General features: G+C 34.1%; 1 long non-coding RNA gene across 1 annotated transcript; it reads left to right on the top strand.

The window, feature by feature from the left end:
• The first annotated feature begins 1,553 nt into the window (after positions 1-1,553).
• On the top strand, positions 1,554-4,761 carry LOC134238570 (uncharacterized). The gene is made up of 6 exons (XR_009986048.1): positions 1,554-1,725; positions 2,038-2,133; positions 2,236-2,330; positions 3,721-3,816; positions 4,375-4,485; positions 4,585-4,761. It is a non-coding gene; the product is annotated as an uncharacterized LOC134238570 (long non-coding RNA).
• Positions 4,762-5,576: the final 815 nt, after the last annotated feature.

Raw genomic sequence — 5,576 nt, 5'->3', positions numbered from 1 at the left:
ATCTGAACGGTTCCCGTTACAATTAGCACTAGTTCTTCTTCTTATTATTATTTTTCTTCCTGGGAAAATTTTGTCCGCGAGTGATCTTGTAAATTACGCATCCGACTTAGGTGAAACCTTTTTAGGGTAAGTAGGCATGTTATGTAGATTTGCGGAATCAAGGTCATTTTGCGCGCACGTGCTTGCAAGAGCGCGCACGTGCAAAACTTAAAATGACCAATATATAATGGATATAACCGTAACTTTTCTATTTTGTGACAAAATGTTTTGAAACTTATAATGTAAGGATATATTAGTAGTATGCACAAGATGACATGGTCAAAATAGCAAGATCTCACGCGCATGCACGTGCGCTTCGCTCTGATTGGCTGAAACTAAAGTCTCAATATCTTTCTTGTATTTTGACGAAATCCTTTGAAATTTTGAATATAGCCATGCATTAGGATATCCTACAACATGATATATAGCAATTATCATGAAAACACGTGCATGCACGTGCGCTGCAATCTGATTGGCTAAAACTTTAAATAGCTATAACTCCCTTGGTTTTCAACCAAACAGGATAGGATTTGGAACTTAGATATATATAATGGACGTCTTCAAGAAAGTATGGTCACCATGCACATGCATACACGTGCGTGTACGTGCGCTGCAATCTGATTGGCTGAAACTTTAAACAGCTATAACTCCCTTGGTTTTCAACCAAACAGGATGGGATTTGGAACATAGATATATAAAATGGACTTCTACAAGAAGGTATGGTCACCATGCACACGCATACAGTTGCGTGTACGTGAGCTGCAATCTGATTGGCTTAAACTTTAAACAGTTATAACTCCCTTGGTATTCAACCAAACAGGATGGGATTTGGAACATAGATATATAAAATGGACTTCTACAAGAAGGTATGGTTACCATGCACATGCATACATGTGCGTGTACATGCGCTGCAATCTGATTTGCTGAAACTTTAAACAGTTTTAACTCCCTTGGTTTTCAACCAAACGGGATGGGATTTAGAACATAGATAGATTTAATGAACTTCTACAAGAAGGTATGGTCACCATGCTCATGTATGCACGTGCGTGCACGTGAAATGGGTAAAATGAAAAATACACTTGAATGAACGAATTTTTGAAATACTTTTGGATTAAATACTTTAATATTTAGTATATCAAAATATATAGATTGTTTTGATAAGATGATATGGTCATTACGCACATGCATTCACCTGCGCACATATGCAATGATTATATTTGAATGAGCATGGTACATTTCTGGGTAAACGTTGTTAAAGTCTCAAATGCATAGAGTTAGTGTTATTTAATGAAGCTTACAGGGAATATGGCACCAAAAGGGAGTTGGGGAGCGTTTGGGGAACATCTGTAACGGTCCCCGTTACAATTAGCACTAGTTTTACATTGGGATTTTGATCTCCGTTTAAAGAAAAGTTAAACTTCGTTGTCACTGGACATGTAACACTTTCTGTTTAATCTAAACTTGGACAAAGGTTTTAATCTTTGTCTACCAAAACAAATTTAACATTAAGTTTAAAAATCTGAATTTTTCCTGCAATCATATCTATTGAATGTTTAAAGTCATTTTAACTTAACAACTGATTTACCTTTATAGCTGTTTGCTATGAAGTCTGTGCTCATGGATTTTGCAGTAGTCCAAATCATTGTTCATGTTACCAAGGTTACACAGGAAGACAATGCGAAAATCGTGAGTGTTGTATTCATGCGTATATCCCCGTTGAAATTTAAGTTAGGGAATGTACATGTTTAAAAGAAGGTGGAAACGGTTTAAACAACAGTTATTAATATGTGGTTAAAATACGATAGAAAATTGAATCTAAGAAAATAAATGAAAGTTATTACACCCGACGTTGACTGTCTGCAAAGTAAAGGAATGAGTGTAGAACAAAGCGAGATAAGGAAATATCCAATATGTTTAAAGAGAAAATAGTTTAAGATAAAAAGTCTAAGTATCATCAACTTTTGATTCTTCCAATCCCATGTTTTAACATCTCTGTAGCTGTTTGTCAACCTTCCTGCCAACACGATGGACAATGTGTGAGCCCCAACACGTGTCATTGTACGAACGGATATACTGGCGTTAACTGCAATCAACGTAAGTGACGATTGAATTTGTAATTTGTAAAAGATGGCTAGTGTAAAACAATTATTTATTTGAATTATATGATTTCGAAGTTAATGAATCTTCGTAATTTAGCAATCTGCAAACCAACCTGTAGAAATGGGGGACTTGTACTCCGGGGAGAAAGTGTGTTTGTACTTCTGAATACAGTGGAACATCATGCACCATTCGTGAGTATTCAAATTTTGCAATATGCAGACGTTACGAATGATGTTGGTTACGTTTGGCATTACTCTTTTATTGCGCAATGGAAGAATTGACGTAATGCTTCTTCAATGTCATAGTATTACTAGCTTGACTGGTACCCTATCACTATGCCCTTGTACTTAAATTATGAGTATAAAAAAAAATGTGTTTGTGAAACACTGATGCCACATAACAGCAACGTATAGGGTTAAAGTTTGTTAATATATGTAAGCCAAACTCCAATGTCAAGATCAAAATTGTTTGTATCATAAGGAGAACCATCACAAAGATTATACCTTTGAAATATGAAAGCCCTATAGTACTAACAGTTCAAAACATACGGCCAAAGTGAAGTTTTTTTTATATGGGTCAAATCCTTCGGTCACAGTCAAAAGGTCAAGATATGTACACCTGTCACAATGAATACACATGTGAAGCCTTAGTATTAACTCAAAAGTTATGGCCAAGGATAAAGGTTTTTTTCTTCAAAGTTGGTCAAAGGTTTAAAAAAAAATTATACCCATTAAAAGTCTTGTCACAATGAATATACGTGAACTGTTCAAAACGAATGTTCAAAATATGAGCAGCGTCTCCATATGAGTGAAAAATTCTCGAGAGGGACGTTAAAACATACAATCGATTAATCAATCAATCGAAATATGAGCAAGGTAAAACTTTGAAAATTATTCATTTGGTAAAAGTGGGTCAAACGTAAAGGTCAAGGCAAGGAGATCAAATTTGATGGCACCCTAAAATCAATAGAAATATGAGAATCATAGCCCAATCAACTCAAAAGATATGGGAAAGGTAACAGCTTTTCATGTCAGTTAATACAGACAATTAAACAGACGGACTGGGCAAAAACTATACACCTCCGAACATTCGATTATGGGGGCATAAAAATTTTGCATTCGATTTGTATCTGATAAACTTTGTTAATTACTCAAAGCACTCTTAAATGCATTTTCGTGCATTACGATGAAGCAAAACAAATTACGTCAAGATCAACGGACAAATAATTAAGTTGAACCATTTTTAATGTTACGTAAAATATGAGTAAACTTATCCTTCTGACATTTAAGCTGACTGTTTGATTTGCATATTATGAGCATACTTCCATTCATATTTCAAATAGATAAATCCAAGTGGAATTGAAATGAAACACTACAGGGTCTGCCACATCTGTTTTATATTTGGATGTGTACTTCTTTGAGCACTGAATCCAAACTTTGAAATTTCTGGGGCCCATATCTAATACACTGATGAAAGATTTGTACTTTTTGCTTGTTTAATTAGATGTACAACTGTTCACAGTTTACATGTGTTTTATTAGTAAACTCATCTTTAAAGAATAGAGTGTTTGTCTTGTTTCAGCGGTCTGCAACCCGCCATGTAAGAATAATGGCACGTGTGTTGCTCCAAATCAGTGCATATGTGATGGAACATACACAGGAAATAATTGCGAAACACGTAAGTACATGTATATCAGCATTTTGATTGCCCAGTTACTATTTAATTGTTTATTTATTTCTATAAAGCCCAGTTACCAATTAATTGATAATTAATTAAATTAATAATTTAATTAGGGGGGGGGGGCAGGGTTGAGAGAAATGGCCAGGGGAGATCAAAATTTTACAAGGGCATTAAGAAAGATTCTTTAAAAAACTCTTGAAGAACAGCAAACCCATTTGTTAAATCGACATGGAAGCATTCTCGGGTACATATAGCATAAAACTGAAGCACCCCTTTCCAAAACTTTTCAATACTGGACTGATTTGTGCCGTTTCCTAGTCAATGTGTTAAGGTGAGCGATGTGTCTCACGGGCTTCTTGTTTGAAATCAGTATGTAGGCCTAATGATTCACATCAAAATATATATTTATGTGTAGTTATCATATCTAGCAAAGTTACCTGACAAAGTTCAGACTTATTTTCACTTAAATTTTTTTTATTTAGTTCTTGAATTTTAGTAAAGTACGACAAACTGTGAAAAAAAATCTTAAGTTTATTATATAATTATGAATTACAGCTCTATGTTCCTACCACACTCCTTGCTTCCCCGGTAAATGTGTTGATAACATTCACTGTCAGTGCGAGGATGGATTCAGTGGCCAATATGGATTAGATCTCTGCAAAATAAGTAAGGAATAGCCTTATCACATGGAACTGGAGCATGCATAAATATCATTGAATCATTATTAGCTTCAAAAGTTAATAATTATTTGTCTTAATATTTTAGTGTCAGCTTCTCTACACCCAACTATTGCACAGTGTACCTCGTTCCTTGCTAAAATTGAACGCACGGGACAGAAAAGGGAACTCTACAAATACATGTCAGATTCATCAGAACCGAACTCAACAAGGATTGACACCAGATGGGTGAACGAGAAAGATTATAACTTTGTTAATGTACAATTCTCCAACATTTAATGATCATCTGAGTGGATTTAAGAATCCGGACTATGTTGAAGATTTTAAGTTTGGTGTAGTCTCCGGAAAGATCCAATTGGATTTAACCAAAATTGATAGAAATGGCAAGATTAAACTTTTTAGATTTAATATAATAAGAATCCTTGTATTATGTACTTGTTTAAAGGAATTCCTTTTAAAAGAACATTCAAATTTATCCATTAAATGTCAAGGAAATAGCTAGCAATAGTTAGACATTTAATTTCATATAATTATTTTTATTAATTAAAAAAATATATATTTTTTCCAAGATGTGAAATTCAATGAGTTGATATTTTTCGCTTAAAATATTTTTTCTGTAGGTGTAAAGTACAATGCATTTGATATACACGTATATAAATTATTGATCATTTCAAGAATTGTCTCCTAGATCCTTCTAAGCCATTGCGTAAGTATCAACAAGACCGTGCTTGACTGCCCGGAAAACACGCAGGCTCTTTGGCTCCAAATGATAGCATATACTGGTGCAATTTTACCGACCTAATTTTGAGAGTTTTGAACATGGAGACAAGTAATCACTTTTAAATTTTTTTTTTACTTTTTAAGTTCCTGTGATACAAGAGTTTAAATTATGTAGTTAAAGAGTTTTAATATATGTTTGGATACCTCTGTACCTACATGTAAAAGTTTTCTTCAAAATCTGTATTTTTGTTTTCATGCTGCGCAATCTCACCGCAGCTGTTTTTTGCCGATCTGCGATCAAATTAATTCAACCCCGTTGTTGAGATGAAATATTTCATATATAAATAATGACGAAAATAA

The sequence above is a fragment of the Saccostrea cucullata genome, unplaced genomic scaffold, assembly GCF_032062105.1.
Source record: "Saccostrea cucullata isolate Sc308-1 unplaced genomic scaffold, CSIRO_AGI_Scuc_v1 ctg22556, whole genome shotgun sequence".
NCBI classification, from domain to species: Eukaryota; Metazoa; Mollusca; class Bivalvia; order Ostreida; family Ostreidae; genus Saccostrea; species Saccostrea cuccullata.
The sequence above is the reverse complement of the archived record's forward strand: the minus strand, read 5'-3'. Positions and strand labels throughout refer to the sequence as shown.